Source organism: Nicotiana tabacum, chromosome 14 (genome assembly GCF_000715075.1).
Source record: "Nicotiana tabacum cultivar K326 chromosome 14, ASM71507v2, whole genome shotgun sequence".
Lineage (NCBI taxonomy): Eukaryota > Viridiplantae > Streptophyta > Magnoliopsida > Solanales > Solanaceae > Nicotiana > Nicotiana tabacum.
In genome coordinates this window covers 2,249,773-2,267,419 of record NC_134093.1, presented here as the reverse complement: position 1 = coordinate 2,267,419, position 17,647 = coordinate 2,249,773, and the positions used below count along the sequence as shown (strand labels likewise).

The 17,647-nt window shown below is 40.4% G+C and overlaps 1 long non-coding RNA gene across 2 annotated transcripts in view; it reads left to right on the top strand.

Annotated features, from left to right (window-relative positions):
- Nucleotides 1-1,969: 1,969 nt before the first annotated feature.
- LOC107761697 (uncharacterized) overlaps nucleotides 1,970-17,647 on the top strand; it is a 29,816-nt gene continuing 14,138 nt past the window's right edge. The window contains exons 1-3 of one of the 2 annotated variants that reach the window (XR_012698492.1): nucleotides 1,970-2,156; nucleotides 10,077-10,211; nucleotides 10,306-10,381. This is a non-coding gene — a long non-coding RNA (uncharacterized LOC107761697). The remainder of the gene's footprint in view (nucleotides 2,157-10,076; nucleotides 10,212-10,305; nucleotides 10,382-17,647) is intronic. The other variant, XR_012698491.1, reaches the window with a different exon arrangement.

The following is a 17,647-nucleotide window of genomic DNA, read 5'->3' as shown; positions in this document are numbered from 1 at the left end:
AGGGGATCAGAGCTATAACTCTCAAAACAAATGGTCGGGTCATTAAACTTTTCAAGTAAACAAACACGCATACACATATAGTGTTGCTGCATACTTAAACACCTATAGTGGGTAGTTACAGCCAGTGGGTGCTGAGTATTATTGGCCATCGGAACTATTTAAAATGGTGTGTAACAAGGAGTATATACTTCAACGACAAGTGTAAAAAAGAACGCGTATACGAAACCAAATGGATGTTGGTGATACCGTTTATGCACGTAAATGTGGCATATGCTCGCAAAAGGATACGACCGTCGTAAATATCCTTCAGCTGGTTAGGGTGGTGGTGGTAATTCAGATTCTGGTGGAAGTTCATCCAATGTGCCCAATTATCAAGGATACACGTAGTGTTTTGTTTCAATAATTTGTTGTAATAAGTGTATGTACTTGTTCATCTTGCAGAATGTATGAAATAAAATTATGTTTCCATTGCTGTTAAGTATTATTGATATTTAGCATTAATACTTCAGTACAACAAATTAGCATAAATCTATTAAAAAAAAACAATTGTCATTCACCATTATCATCTTTGTCTGGCACAATTTCAATGTCACTGTCTTCATCTTCTTCGTCAACATTGTGTACACACCCTTTGGGACAGAGGGCATCGTAATCCAGGCCCTAATTCACACACATTTCTCGTATATCATCGTTATCATAAATAAGACCACTTTCTTGATTTCTACAATAATATGGGACTCTAACGTCCAACGTCTGTGGTAGAAACTTAGGTAGTCCCTCTCACTCGATAACTATTGGGAAAATAGGATAATCATCGTCTCTATGCAATTTATCATTTTCTAACAAATCTCAGTACTGATTCTCCGTTCCTCTCAGGAAGTTAAGATCATCCATTACATGATGAACAACTAGTGCCTTTTCCATCTCTAGAATCTCCTTCATCAAATGTCGAATCTGTTTCGGTTCATCTTTGTGTGTGTTTGTTTGGAAGGTTGCAGACAGTGCTTGTGGCACAACAAGCCCATGCCAGCGACATAGTACTTTATAATCACACCATTTTGAGTAAAGGGTAACCCATTGTAGTTTTTTGCCCCAAATTCGCATACCTTCCGGCTTTGTAGAATGCACGCCGCTCTCAATAATGTGCCCTGCAACTTTGAGATCAGTATGTATATTGATAGGCTTATTTTCCAAGGGACGCAGAACACCAAACCACTTGTCATCAACCAAGTCAGTGTAGCAACCTAGCATATTTATTGTCAAGGTAGGGATCGATAGTGTTAAGACGTATTCCATGGGGATCTGTTGAACTACCTTCACCCTTTTGCCTCTTTTTGAACCACTGGTTAAATGTTAGTGGCATTTTTTTAAATGGATGTTCTAATGTTTATTCAAATGGTATTTGAAATACGGATGACTTAGTTCAGTTTAAGTAGATGTCTTATACCCAAAAGAATCATTTTCACACGAAGCATAGTGCGGTGAAATATCACGTTATATGTGTTGTCTTGTCGACTTGAAAAAGCTGTTGTTCTGCAAAAGCTATCTTATAAAAAAGTTGCATTGTACCCAAAAAAATCTTTAATACGCGAAGCATAGCGCGGCTACACTATCAGGATCATCCTCATCACTACAAGAAATTTAATTTTTAACGACCATTTCTTAACGAAGGGACATAAATCCGGTCGTTATAAGTGTATTTGTAGCAACCAAATTTTTTTTCAGTCGTTAAAACTAATTTTTAGCGCAATATTAACGAAGGGATAATATTAGGACGTTAAAATATAACACAGCCCGTCGTTAAATATTTATTAATTAATGAAAAAGTGGTGCTAACTTTTCCATCTTTTTTTCCCAACCCACATCTCCGTCAAATCTCCCACCCCCAACCTCCCCCCCCCCCCCCCAAAGGAAAAAGCCCTAAGACGTCGAGTTAAACAGTTTACAGTTGTATAAATTTAAAAAGACCGAAGACGTCGACTTCTCTAACAGTTCGATCGTAAACCTCTAATGAACGAATTAGCAGAGAACTGCTACGACAAAATCAAATAATTAGGAAAACTGCTCCATTCGTAAAATTCAGCGAATTAGCGAACGAAGCTGCTCGTCACCTCCATTGACAACATCTGCTCATCTTTGAGTTTCTTCTCATCAAGGTAAGGTTTAAAATTTTACCCTTTTCTATGTGAATTGAGTAATAATTTCGCTAGAAAAGGCATCTGAACTAGGAGCAGGGATGAGAGAGGCCAAAGCATAGATTGTGATTTGACTCCCCATCTGTTAAGCGATATCTGTTTTGAACGAGCAACTGCTATATCTCCTATCACGATTAAATCATCTTCTCTAATAGTTTATTCTGAATGTCAATTTCGTACTATCAGTTTCACTGAGTGTCAAGTATAACTATCGAAATATCGGTCCTCCTAAAATTAAAGTTGATAATTTTTAGCTGTTGTATAACTATAGGGTTGTGATCACACTTGTATGTATATGGATGTTAGTGTTCACTTTGGTTAAAGAATGACACAAAATACAAAAATTGTTTCTATCTATATATTGACTGATTCTACGGTCAGTTCTGCTGGTTAATTGCTTATTTCAATGTGATCTATTATTGATTTTCAATCTTGGCCTCTCATCCCTTTTATATACGATGTCCTGCTTGAATGTAATTTTTTTGTGAAACTTGTTTCTTGTTTTAAACTATACAAATTTGATCAGAGGTATGGGGTATGAGAATTGGCTAAGTTATTTGGTAGTATGTCTCTGTTTTCAATCTCAATTGTAGTGCAAAAGATCAGTATGAAAGAATGAGCAAGGGTATGTTAGATATGTTGCACTTACTGGAGAGGTGGCTTGTCCAGTTTTTGAACTTGTATCACAAAGTACTTGCTGCACATTCTTTACCTCCTCATTCATCACATGATCATGCTCATTGAGCAATGCTTCAAACGAGTTAGAAAACTTGATATTCTTTGATGTTATGACCTGGTCTTTCAGACCTGGAGATCTCCTATTTTTAGGTGATCGATGCGTCACTGCTTGCTACTGATTAGCAGGTGATCGAGCAACAACTGTCTAGTCCTCTCCAGCTATATTTTTTACTGTTCCATCTCCCATACCTATCTTCTTTGGCCCATATTAGAATTAGAGCTATTCCTCAAGCTAACTGTTGCAATTTGCTCCTGCCCGGATGGTACAAAAGAGTGTGCATTTGGGCTTAAACCTTTCTTGCTTGACGCACTATTAGTTGAGTTGGAAACCTGCTCGTTATTCACCTTTGCTGCCTCTTCATTGGATCTAGGACTCGATGGAAACTGATCTGCCTCATCATCACTATCATCTTGAAGACTATCTGCATAATCATCTTCATCCTCCTCTATTTGATCAGCCCAGGGCTTACGAGTAAAGACTTCACTTGTAACAGCCTGTTGTTCCTTAGGAAAGCCATCTTATTTGTAGAATTTGCTTGAGAGATGGAGGCCATACCTTTTTCTACTTGATGGTTATTTCCAGTTGACATCAACTGCTGCCCAGAGTCACCCTCTTGCTCGCCAAACGATTCCAGAATCTGTGAAGGAACCTCCCGTGCCGATGTGCTTAGCGTAACCATGAAAGGCTTGGTCGTTGGATTGGGATTCAACATCATGGCCTGCTGTGTTTCCTTTATGATTTTAGTTACCTTCGGGTTGGAAATATGAAGAATTGGTGTGCCTACAGTAGGTTCTTGAATTCCTTCTACATTGCACTCATCAACAGTAACAATTGCCTGTAGACGAGCACCAATGTTCTTGGAGGTTTGCTGCTGCTTTTCACCACTTGGAGTGCTGTTTTGTCCAGCTTTTGAGAATGCATCACGATCCACCTGTTGCAAAATCTTCCCATCTTCTTTCCTGACTTATTCATGATCATTGATTAATGCATTAAAAAAATTAGAAACATCAGTGTTCTTTGATGCTATAATCTGATTTTTAAGACCTGGAGAATTTCTTTTGCTAGGGGATCGAGTTACAACTGTCCAAGCTCGACCTTTTGACTGATCAGCTAAACTCTTTTGAGACTGTTTAGCTTGTTCAAACACTGCCTTAACACCTGTAACAGCTGCACTATCCATAGCATCAACTCCTTCACGTTCCTTCCCCTCGTCTTGTGTAACAGTAGCTAAAAAACCTACTGGGTTTTCAACTACATCAACAAGTGCAGCAGTAGATTTAGGATCCCCAACAGTAGGTCGATCACCAGTTGCATTCAATGCAACATTAGCCTCCAACTTCGAACCTATAGTAGCTGCTTCAATTCTAGCTTTTTCGACTGCCACTGCTACATGATTCTTAGTATTGTTTCCTCGATCATGCCCTGTAACAGCTGCACTACTCAAAGCATCTACATCTTCAAGACCTTGCCCTTCATCATGCACTGCAGTAGGTTTAATAACTGCTGGTTTTTCAACCATCTCAAGTGCAGCAGTATTAGCTTGATCACCCATCTTATGCAAACTTGTATGGTTTTGTAAAGTTGATCCCACAGCCTAGTAAATCCTTGCTAACGCTGTAGCAGCAGGGAGATCCGGGAACTAGAGCTCCTCTCTCGTTCCTCGGATTGTCAAGAGCTTTTAAATTATCCATGTCATGAGTTACAAGAGCTTGGAGGATGTTTGTAGGAGTCAAATTATATTGTGCAGCCACTCCACTTGTAATAGCTACATGTCCAGTGGATTTTTGGATCAAATTAAGCTTAGAAACCGTACCTGATAGTTGCTGTCCAGTAGGAACAAAAGCAGCAGCATTAGGACTTAGCTTTGTCTTGCTTTGCACATTAGGAGATGGACTCGCAACCTTCTCAACCACGGCTACTACCCCTTCCTTTGCTTTACCACCTTGTCGTGTTGACGAACCAGTTTCTTGAGTGTTTAGCTCCTGGGAATCACCAACATAATTTTCTTCACCTTCATCATACTCTTCTACTTGGTCAGCCCATGTCTTATGCTTAGAGCTAACTGCCTCCTGTAGCTCGTTTAAATTCTGGATAGGTTCATCATTCAACTCATCTTCACTTATCATGTCATCATGTTCTTCTCTTGTGCGGTCAGCCCCTCCTTTTGGTTGTTTTGTTGCTGACGACATCATGCATAAAGTTTGCTGGATGTTTGAAACTTGTAATATGTTGCCAGATCGATCAAATAAATCATTGGAAGGGATATCATGTTGGGATGTATTCAAACCAACCCCAACTATGCCATTGTTTTCTTTCACCTCTTGAAGAAATAGTTCTTTCGTTGGATTATGCAAAAACCAAGGCAGAACTTGCAAAGGATTCATGCTCTCCAGAATTTTAGCTCCAATTGTAGTAAGATAAACATTAGCAGGTGCAATAGAGTTACTGGAAGCTACCACAAGCTGCCCATTCTTATCTGTTGAATCCTTCTCTATGTTGGCACTTGTTAGCTGATCCTCCACAATCAGAACATCATAAGCATTTGTACTACAAAAATGCTTGTCACCACTCACCAGCAGATCGATTTGGAGAAAGAATTCCAGCTGATGCCTTCTTTTTGCGTGTTACTGAACTCCAGCCTTCCTCTCTATTCACATCCACTCCTTCCGTGCTACTAGAGTTTGCATCCTGTTCCAGTATCTCATTAGGATTAGTAGATGCATCATTAGCACAATCCTCCTGTATAGTTAAATTTCCAGTAGGTCTAGGAGATAGCACGGTTTGCCCAGATTTCACGGAAGCCTTGTACTCCTGCTTAGCAGATTCTAGCGTCCCATTTCCTGCATAAGAGCCATTTTTACACCAGCAGTGGCATGATCAGCTATAGATTTTTGTTGTTGATTACCATATGTAATTACTGCTTTAAAACCTTTAGGTGCTGCACTATCCAAAGCAACAACACCTTCAACATCTTGACTCTCATCATGCACACAAGTAGCTTTTAAAACTGCTGGTTTTTCAACTATTTCAATTGCACCAGTAGGTTGATCACACAGCCCAGTTTTCTTCTCCTGCACAACAGTTTTTTGATGATCATTACTCTGCTCCTGCCTAGTATTAATTTGCCCATCAACTGTAGTAGCAACCTTAGCTTGAACACGATCAACACCAGGGCCCTTAGCAATTTACTTTTCCCCCTCCAAGTCATGAGAAACATTCTTCACAGCTGTAGCCTCAGAACCTGCTGGTTTACAGCACTTACAGCACTCACTACACCTCGATCATTAATCGTTTGAACCTCAGGAGCATTCAGTGCAATATTATGATTTTGTAGAGCATAACCAACAGCCTGGTAAATCCTCGCTAAAGCAGTAGCAGCTGGAATGTCACGAGGGAGTTTAGAAACAGGTTTCTGTTGATCCATACTCAGTTGCCCAATTTCTATAGCATCAACCTTACCACTCCTACCTCCTTGATCAACCAGAGTAACCTCTTATTGTTCATTACCATATGTATCTCGAATCAAACCAGTACCATGACCAACAACATCAGCTGGGACAGTCTGCACAACAACAGCAGTCCCCGTCACACTAGGATTAGGATTGTCCTTCTCCATTGTTGAGCCTACCACAAAAACGCGTGAAGCCCTTCCTTGTTCAGCATCAACCAAGTTCCCTGTAAATTTAGCAAGCTCCAAATTTTGTTGTTTCTAACCATTCAAAAAGTCCCTAGCATCACCTTGCATTCAAATTTTGTTGTTTCTTTGCATTCAAAAAGTCCTTGGCATCACCTTGTTTCAGCATCAAGTCTGAAGCAGCCTTAAATTATGTTTTTTCTGACCAGACAACAACAACCCAATAAAATTACACCAGTAGGGTCTAGAGAAGGTAGAGTGTATGGAGACCTTATCTCTACCCAGAGGGGTAGAGAGGTTGTTTACGAATATGGCAAGTTTTCTTCTTTGGTTGATAAATCAAGTTCATTACTTTAATAATACCCCAAGATGGCGTCATAAGTATTTACAAAGTGAATGAGTCGCTAAACAACATTTATCAATAAGTTTTTACAATCATCTAGGCATGAAGGTGATCATAGCAGACTTGAAGTGCCAACATGTTGGTAAAGCATGACTTATTTAGTAATTAAGTTGTTCGATTTGACTATTCCATGTTTGATTTGTTGAATGAATATAAAACATGACTAGACATGACCCCTTTTTTTTAGTCATTTTTTTCTGCCCTGAAGTTTTCAATTTCTCTACCTGAATTTTTAGTTGTTCACTTAAAATTCTTTCACATTCTTTTCCTTGATTGGTTATTTTGTTTCCTGAAATAACATTATTTTCTTAATCAACAATCACACTATAAGAACATCAATACATAGAAGTTCTTTTTAGTTTCCCTGATTTGTAGCTTATTTATAAAATCATTACAAAAAAATATTCTCAATTTTCAAAAGTACTAAAAATTTAACATATTTATTCATCCTTTAATGTAAAAATTAAGGTTGATTATTCAAACGGATTATAAAAATAATCTTCGAAAGTAGATTGATTAATATTCCTTAGTAAAGGTGACTAATATGTTTTTATTCGCTTATGTTCATTTCTTGTTCATTACTATACTAATATTTTTTGGTTGACTATATATGTATATCAATTTTGTGTATGCACCAGATTGTGGCACCTGATAAGCAATGGATGAAACTTATTTATGATCGACTTGATAACGCTTACATACTTGGGGTGGAGAACTTTCTGGATTATGCTTTTAAAAGATTGGGAAAAACACGCGAAATACGTTGTCCATGCGTCAAATGTTGTAATGTAATTTCAGAAACACGTGAGATGGTTAGGTCACATTTAATAGTATACGGAATGATCCAAAATTATACCCTTTGGTATCACCATGGGGAGAGATTAGGTGAGTCTTCTTCAGATTATGAATTTGTAGATGATAAGATCAATGAAGAGGGTGATGGTGAGGATGAAATACATGAAATTTTAAGAGATTTATATCCCACTTTTGAAGGAGACAATATGAACAATGACGGTGATGTGCAGTTTGAGGAGGAACAAAATATTGAAGCAAAAAGATTCTATAGGATCTTAAAAGATTTTGAGCAACCATTGTACCAAGATTCAAAAGTTTCTAAACTTTCTACTTTGGTAAAGTTGATTGATATCAAAAGTATTGGCAATTAGAGCAACACGTCATTTACAATGTTGTTGAAGCTTTTGAAGGAAGATTTATTGCCGGATGGATCAAACTTGACAGATTCATATTACGAAGCAAAGAAGGTAATTCGGCACCTAGGGCTTTCTTACAAGAAGATTGATGCATGTAAAAGTGATTGTATGTTATACTGGAAGGATGATAAGTCTTTTGAGTCTTGCAAAGTTTGTGGTGCATCTAGATGGAAGGAGGATAAACTTAGCGGGAAAATTAAATTTAAAAGTGGGAAAAAGATACCTTACAAGATTTTACGTTATTTCATCTAAATCCAAGACTTCAAAGATTATTTATGTCCTCAAAAATATCTTCTTTGATGAGATGACACCATGACAAAAGAGTTGATGATGGAATAATGAGGCACCCAGCTGATTCAATAGCGTGTAAAACGTTTGATGAACTTTATCAATCCTTTGCATTCGAGCCTCGTAATGTTTGACTTGGACTTGCTAGCGATGGTTTTCAACCATTTAAAAATTCCAAAACTCCGTATAGCATTTGGCCTGTGGTATTTATTCCTTATAATTTACCACCTTGGCTATGCATGAAGAAAGAAAATTTTATTTTGTCGATGATTATTCCTGATCCTGAGAGTCCTGGAGATGCTATTGATGTTTATCTCCAGCCTTTGATACAGGAATTAAAGGAATTGTGGGAATCTGGAGTGGAGACCTTTGATGCGTCAACTAAACAAAACTTTATGTTACATGCATCTTTATTATGGACCATTAATGACTTTCCCGCCTATGCAAATTTATTTGTATGAAGTACAAAGGGAAAACTAGCGTGCCCATACTACAATAAAGAAACTCACTCAATTAGGTTACAAAATTATAAAAAAACAGTGCTATATGGGCCATAGATACTTTTTTCCTCTTAATCACAAATGGAAGAATGATAAAGCATCATTTGATGGAACTAAGGAGCGAAGATTACCACCAAAACAGTTGTCTGGTGAAGATATACTTGATCAAGTGACTGATATAGATGGGTTACAACTAACAAAGGATCCAAAGAAGAAGATTAAAATATCACATGAGAGTAGGGGTAATAATTAGAATAAGAAGAGTATTTTCTTTGATCTCCCATATTAAAAAAATCTTTTACTGTGGCATAACTTAGATGTAATGCACATTGAGAAAAATATATGTGATAATATTTTGGGGACAATCTTAAATATCAAAGAAAAAACCAAAGACACCATAAACACTCGGTTGGATTTGCAAGCAATGAACATTAGGAAAGAATTGCATCCAATAAAAATTGGGGATAAATATGACTTACCAACGACATGTTACACATTATCTCCTGAAGAGAAGCACAGGTTTTTCAGTTTCTTGAAGAACTTAAAGGTCCCAGATGGATTTTCATCAAATATTTCCCAGTGTGTCAACCTTAAAGATCGCAAAATATCAGGTTTAAAAAGTCATGATTGCCATGTTCTTCTACAAAATTTACTCTCACTTTCTCTACGGGGCATGCTATGCAAATCTGTATGTGAACCGCTTATTGAGTTGTCTTTGTTTTTCAACGTGCTTGGATCGAAATGTTTAGGTGTGGATGAATTAGAGCAGATAGATGCCCAAATCCCAATAACTGAGTGCAAGCTAGAAAAAGTCTTCCCTCCTACATTTTTTGATGTCATGGAGCACTTGCCAATTCATTTAGCTAATGAAGCTAAGATTGCTGGACCTTCTCAATATCGATGGATGTATCCAATGGAGCGATATATATAATTTATGAAACCATTTATGAAACCATTTATTCATAATAGGGCTTGCGCAGAAGGTTCTATTGCAGAGGGATATTTAGCAACTGAATGTATGACCTTATGTTCAAGATATATACATACAATGGAAATAGAGTTTAATCGCCTTGAACGAAATTATGATGGTGGTATTATAAAATCAGATGGAGGTTTAACAATTTTTGTCAATCCGAAAGAGCTTTAAGAGGTGGCAAACCACACAAACTTGATTCAAATGAACTGGAGCAGGCACATATTTATATTTTGAAGAATTATGATGAAATTCAACCATTTCTCGAGTAAGTAATGACTTGTTTCAATAATTTACTTTTATGTACCTTCTCTATTTTTTTTAATTAAAATGACATGTTATTATGCTTTAATTATTTGTAGAGAGGTTTCACTAACTCCAGTTGATACCTCTCAAGAAAATTCTGATAGGCAATCCATTGGTTGGTTAAAAGAAAAGGTGAGTACTATTTAACATTAATATTTTTCAAATCAAGTATATAAATATTATTTGCTCTCATTCTCACGTGGTCCCATGACATACGTGACAAGTCATCGCGGTTACCTTATTAATGGATATAGGTTTCATGTGAAAGATTATGATAAAGGTTATAGAACTCAGAGCTGCGGTGTCACGACCCAAAAATCTACCCGGTCGTGATAGCGCCTATCGTGAAACTAGGCAAGCCTAAATCCAACATTTTTCTTTCATTTCAGTAAAACACCTTTTAAATTTAACAGCGGAAAGGTTTAACATAAATAAAAGCCCATTTAAACACAAAGTTACCCAAAATACGACACAACTGTCCCAATAATCGGGGCGTCACCGAGTACATGAGCATCTAATAGCCGGACATAGTCTACAAAATGTCTATGGAATTAAACATCAAAGTACAATAAGCTAAGGAAGAGAATATTGAGGTCTGCGAACGTCGTGCAGCTACCTCAATAGTTGTCAGGACCCAAACTAACCCTGTCGTAATGGCGCCTATCGTGGTACTAGGCAAGGCGACACATTACCAAAACGAATCAATATTTTTCATTTCAAAGATAGTTTCAAAGCTATTTAATATAAAACTTTCATAAGGAGTTCAAATCAAAACAAATGTGCGAAAAAGAAAAGCCCGACATCGGGTGTCACTAGTCATGAGCGTCTACTACAATTTTGTCTGATAATATCGAGACTAACATAGTATGGGCAATAATTAAATACAACTAAAGGAAGATAAGAGGGAGAAGAGCATGGCTGTGATCGCCAAGTAGCTACCTTGCTATCTCCGAGAAAATCTGTAACTGGAATAGTCAACAGCTGCTACCGTGTCCAGATACGCCTGGATCTGCATACAAGATGTAGGGAGTAACATGAGTACGCCAACTTAGTAAGTAACAACAGTAAATAAAGACTAAGAAGTAGTGACGAGCAATAATGCAAGTAAAGTTCGTATCACAAACATTCAGAAAAATACGTCATGCTTTTAAAACCAGAGTTTGAATCAAATCAGCCCATTTAAATCCAGTTCCAGTAAAATCATTTAAAGACATCTTTCAACAGTTTTCAAACAAAGGCTCAATGCAAAGGTGAGCAAAAATAATGAAATCATAATTAGCCCCTCGGGCAAACATCACTCATATACAGCCCCTCGGGCAAACCTCACAATCACTCGTATACAGCCCTTCGGACAAACCTCACCATCACTCATGCCTCCCAGTCACTCAGCACTCGACACTCACACTCAGTAGGTACATGCGCTCACTAGGAGTGTGTACAGACTCCGGAGGGGCTCCTTCAGCCCAAGCGCTATATCAAGCCAAATCATGGCATGAATCAATGAGGCCCTCGTCCTGTATCAAATATGCTGCGGCGTGCAGCCCGATCCCATAAATATCCTCACAAATCAGGCCCTCGGCCTCACTCAGTCATAAACCTCTCCAGCCTCTCGGGCTCTCAAAAAATCAAGGTTTTCAGCCCAAACAACATTTATATGATGCATCAAAAATAGAGTAATAGAGACTGAGCTATGCAATAAATATGTAAAAACGTGACTGAGTATAGGTTTTCAATCAAAACAATGCGAGGATAGCAAGAAAAGACCTCTGAGGGTCCAAACAATACTGACATAAGGCCTAAACATGACATCCAGCCTGATTTATAGAAATTCTTTCTAAAACACATAAGAATCATATAGTTTCAACAAAATATTCAACTTTACAGTTCATACGGGATGAACCAAGTCACAATCCCCAACGGTGAACACCCACACGCCCGTCACCTAGCATGTGCGTCACCTCAAAATAGTCAAACCCGCCCCCGGGCCCACGTCTCGGAATCCAACAAAAATTACAAAACTTGAAAGCCCATTCACTCACGAGTCTAACCATACCAAATTTACTCCAATCCGATTACAAAATCCCATTCTAAACCCCCAAAATCCAACTCAAGAATTCTTCCTCATTTTCCCAAATTTTCCACACGAGGGCACAAGTTAAAGGATGAAATTAAAGGCATAATCGTGGAATTTGACCAAAATTAGATAGAATTCACTTACCCCAAACACCCACGCAAGAATCTCTCCAAAAATCGCCTTCTACCGAGATCCCATTTCAATTTTATCATATGAACTCGAAACCCTCTTTTTGAATCTTTTAAATCTGCCCAGATATACCTTTATCGTGATTGCGGAAATAGCCTCGCGATCGCGAATCACAAACAGGCTGCCCCACATATTTACTCTATACGAACGCGAAAATCACGACGCGTTCGCGAACCTCTGCCACACAAACCTACACGATAGCAACCTGCCTCACGCCATCGCGTAGAGTAATCACCTCAGCTCCTCATCAGCTCTATTACTCCAACGCAAACGCGACACTGGCCACGCGTTCGCGAAGCACTACCTCACACACACACGCACGCGATCGCGACCCTAACTTTGCGATCGCGTAGAACAACTTCACCTCTACCCAAATAAGCTTACGCGATCGCGAACATACTCCTGCGATCGCGTATAAGGAAACCAGAAGAAAACACCAGCAGCTATCGACCATCCTCCAAAAGCCAAAAATGATTTATTAATCACTCGAGGCCCTCTGGACCTCAACCAAATATACCAACATATCCAATAACATCATACAAACTTAGTCGAGCCTTCGAATCACTCAAGACAACATCAAAATACCAAATTACCCTTGGATTCAAGCCTAAGAACTTCTAAACTTCCAAATTTCGCAAACGATGCTAAAACCTACCAAATTATGTCCGAATGGCCTGAAATTTTACACACACGTCACAAATGAAACTAGGAACCTACTCCAACTTCCAAAATTCCATTCCGACCCCGATATCAAATTTTCCACTGCCGACTAAAATCACCAAATTTCCAAATCACATTCCAGGCGCGCTCCTAAGTCCGAAATCACCTAACGGAGCTAATCGAATCATAAAAATCCAAATCCAAGATCGTTTACTCATAAGTCAATATCTGGTTGACTTTTTTCCAACTTAAACTTCTAAATAGGAGACTAAGTGTCTCATTCTACTCCAAAATCAATTCGGACCTGAACCAACCAACATGATACGATAAAATATATCTGAAGAATACAAAAGGAAGAAGAAATGGGGGAAAACATGGCTATAACTCTCGAAACGATCGGCCGGGTAGTTACATCCTCCCCCTCTTAAACAAACGTTCGTCCTCGAACGAGTTCTAGAAGCATACCTGGAGTCTCAAATAGGTATGGATATCTGCTCCGAATCTCCCGCTCGGTCTCCCAGGTGGCCTCCTCCCTAGGCTGACCCCTCCACTGCACCTTCACTGTATTTATGTCTTTTGACCTCAACTTTCGAACATGTCGATCCAAAATAGCCACCTGCTCCACATCATAAGTCATATCACCCTCCAATTGAACTATGCTGAAGTCCAAAACATGGGACAGATCGCCAACATACTTCCGGAGCATGGAAACATGAAATACCGGATGCACACTCGACAAGATGGGTGGCAAAGCAAGCTTGTAAGCCACCTCCCCTATACTCTGAAGCACCTCAAAAGGCCCAATGAATCGGGGGCTCAACTTTCCCCTCTTCCCAAACCTCATAACACCCTTCATGGGTGATACCTTCTACAAAACCTTCTCCCCAACCATAAAAGACACATCACGGACCTTCCTGTACGCATAGCTCTTCTGCCTAGACTGCGCCGTATGAAGCCGCTCTTGAATCAATTTCACCTTATCTAATGCATCCTGAACCAAGTCTGTACCCAAGAGCATAGCCTCACCCGGCTCAAACCATCCTACCGGAGATCTACACCTCCTCCCATATAAAGCCTCATACGGAGCCATATGAATACTCGACTGATAACTGTTGTTATATACAAACTCCGCAAGCGGCAGAAACTGGTCCCATGAACCACCAAAGTCAATGACACAAGCGCGCAACATGTCCTCCAATATCTGAATAGTGCGCTCGGACTGCCCATCCGTCTGAGGGTGAAAAGATGTGCTCAACTCAACTTGAGTACCCAACTCTCGCTGCATGGCCCTCCAAAACTGCGATGTGAACTGAGTACCTATATCTGAAATGATAGAAACTGGGACGCCATGCAGGCGAACAATCTCTCGAATGTAAATCTCATCCAACTGCTCTGAAGTGTAAGTAGTACCAACTGGAATGAAGTGCGGACTTGGTTAGCCGATCCACAATAACCGAAATAGAATCGAACTTCCTCGAAGTCCGTGGGAGCCCAACTATAAAGTACATGGTGATCCGCTCCCACTTCCACTCCAGGATATCTAATCTCTGAAGCAATCCACCCGGTCTCTGGTGCTCATACATAACCTGCTGACAGTTGAGACACCGAGTTACAAACCCAACTATAGCTTTCTTCATCCGCCTCCACCAATAGTGCTGTCTCAAATCCTAGTACATCTTCGTGGCACCCGGATGGAATACTGCGAGCTGTGGGCCTCCTCAAGAATTAACTCCCGAATTCCATCTACATTAGGCACACATATCTGACTCTGCATCCTCAACACGCCGTCATTACCAATAGTCACATCCCTAGCATCACCTCGCCGGACCCTGTCCTGAAGAATAAGCAAGTGGGGGTCATCATACTGACGCTCCCTGATATGGTCATAATGAGAAGACCTGGAGACCACGCAAGCCAATACCCGTCTCGGCTACGAAATATTCAATCTCACAAGTTGACATGCCAAGGCCAGAACATCCAATGCAAAGGGTCTCTCTGCTGCTGGAAGATTTGCTAAGCTCCCCAAACTCTCTGCCCGGCGACTCAAAGTGTCGGCCACCACATTGGCCTTCCCTAGACGGTATAAAATAGTGATATTATAGTCCTTAAGAATCTCCAACCATCTCCGCTGACGCAAATTAAGATCCTTCTGCTTAAACAGATGTTGCAGACTCCGGTGACCAGTATAGATCTCACAATGAACCCTATACAAATAATGATGCCAAATCTTCAAGGCATGAACAATGGCTGATAACTCAAGATCATGGACATGATAGTTCTTCTCATGGGTCTTCAACTGGCGCGAGGCATAGGCAATCACCCTACCCTCCTACATCAAAACACATCCAATGCCTATCCTCGAGGCATCACAATACACGGTATAAGAACCTGAAGATGATGGCAGAACTAACACTGGAGTTGTGGTCAAAGCAATCTTGAGCTTCTGAAAGCTCTCCTCACACTTGTACAACCACCTGAATGGAGCACCCTTTTGGGTCAAAATTGTCAAGGGCAATGCAATAGATTAAAATCCCTCCACAAAACGACGGTAGTAACCTGCCAAACCAAGAAAGCTCATAATCTCCGTGGCTGAGGACGATCTAGGCCAACTCTGCACCGCCTCTATCTTCTTTGGATCCACCTGAATACCCTCACTGGACACCACATGCCCTAAGAATGCCACTGAACCGAGCCAAAACTCACACTTGGAGAACTTTACATAAAGCCTCTCCTCCCTCAATCTCTATAATACAATCCTCAAATGCTGAGCATGCTCCTCCTGGCTACGAGAGTACACCAGGATGTCATCAATGAATACAATAACGAAGGAGTCCAAATAGGGCAGGAATACATTGTTCATCAAATGCATGAACGCTGCTGGGGCATTGGCCAGCCCAAAAGACATCACCAAGAACTCATAGTGGCCATAACGGGTCCTGAAAGTTGTCTTAAGAATATCTGAATCCTGAATCTTCAGTTGGTGATACCCGGACCTTAAATCAATCTTGGAGAACACCCTCGCTCCCTGAAGCTGGCCAAACAAATCATCAATACGAGGCAAAGGATACTTGTTTTTGACTGTGACCTTGTTCAACTGCGTATAATTAATGCACATCCTAATGGAACCATCCTTCTTCTACACAAAAAGAACCGGTGCACCCCACGGTGACACACTAGGCCGAATAAACCCCTTATCAAGTAGTTCCTAAAGATGTTCTTTCAATTCTTTCATCTCTGCCGATGCCATACGATATGGTGGAATAGAAGTGGGCTGAGTGCCCGGCACCAAATCAATACAAAGTCAATATCCCTGTCAGGCGGCATGCCCGACAGGTCTGCAGGAAACACATCCAGAAAATCACGTACTACCGAAACAGAATCAATAGTAGGAGTCCCCGCACTAGCATCTCTCACAAAAGCCAAATAGGATAGGCAACCCTTCTCAACCATATGCTAAGCCTTTAAGTATGAAATGACCCTACTTGGTACATAATCTATAGAACCGCTCCACTCAACCATCGGAAATCCCGGCATCGCCAATGTCACGGTCTTAGCGTGACAATCTAGAATAGCATGACATGGAGATAACCAATCCATAACCAATATCACATGAAAGTCGACCATACTGAGCAGCAAAATGTCTACTCGGGTCTCCAGACCCCCAATAGTCACCACACATGACCGATATACATAGTCCACAATAATAGTATCGCCCATAAGAGTTGATACATGAATAGATGAAACTAAATACTCACGGGGTATATCTAGAAAATGTGCAAAATATGAGGAAACATATGAATTTGTGGAACCAGGGTCAAATAATACGAAGGTATCTCTGTGATAAACTGAGACAATACCTGTAATCACGGCATCTGAAGCAATAGCATATGGTATGGCTAGGAGTGCATAGAAACCGGCCTGACCACCACCCGATTGACCTCCCCCTCTAGGGTGACCTCTAGCTGACTGACCTCCACCCCTAGCTGACTGGGTGGGTGGTGAAGTAACTAGTGCTGAAGTTGATGGATGACTCCTCTGCTGAGGCAGACCTCCATGATGACGAGGACACTGCCTCCATATATGCCCAAACTCCCCACACTGAAAACAACCCCCTGATGCTGGTGAAGGGGGCTGAAGGGAATCCCTAGCACTGGGATAACTAGTAGAAGAACCTGGCATGGAGGAGCCCTGAACTGATGGAGCACGGGACGAACTCTGGGCTGGGAGGGCTCTAAGTGATGAGTGACCCTGATGAGAACTGTGAGAACCATGGCCCGATGATGCACCACGGTGAACTAGGCGAGCTGACTGAGCATGCCTGAATGGATGGACTCTGCCGTACTGGAACTGACCCCTTGAGGAGCACCGCTGAATCCACCCTCACCACGAGGCCTCTTGGCCTCCCTATCAAACCTCTCTTGACCACGAACTATCTCAATTCGCCGAGCAATATCTACGACCTCATTAAAAGTAGC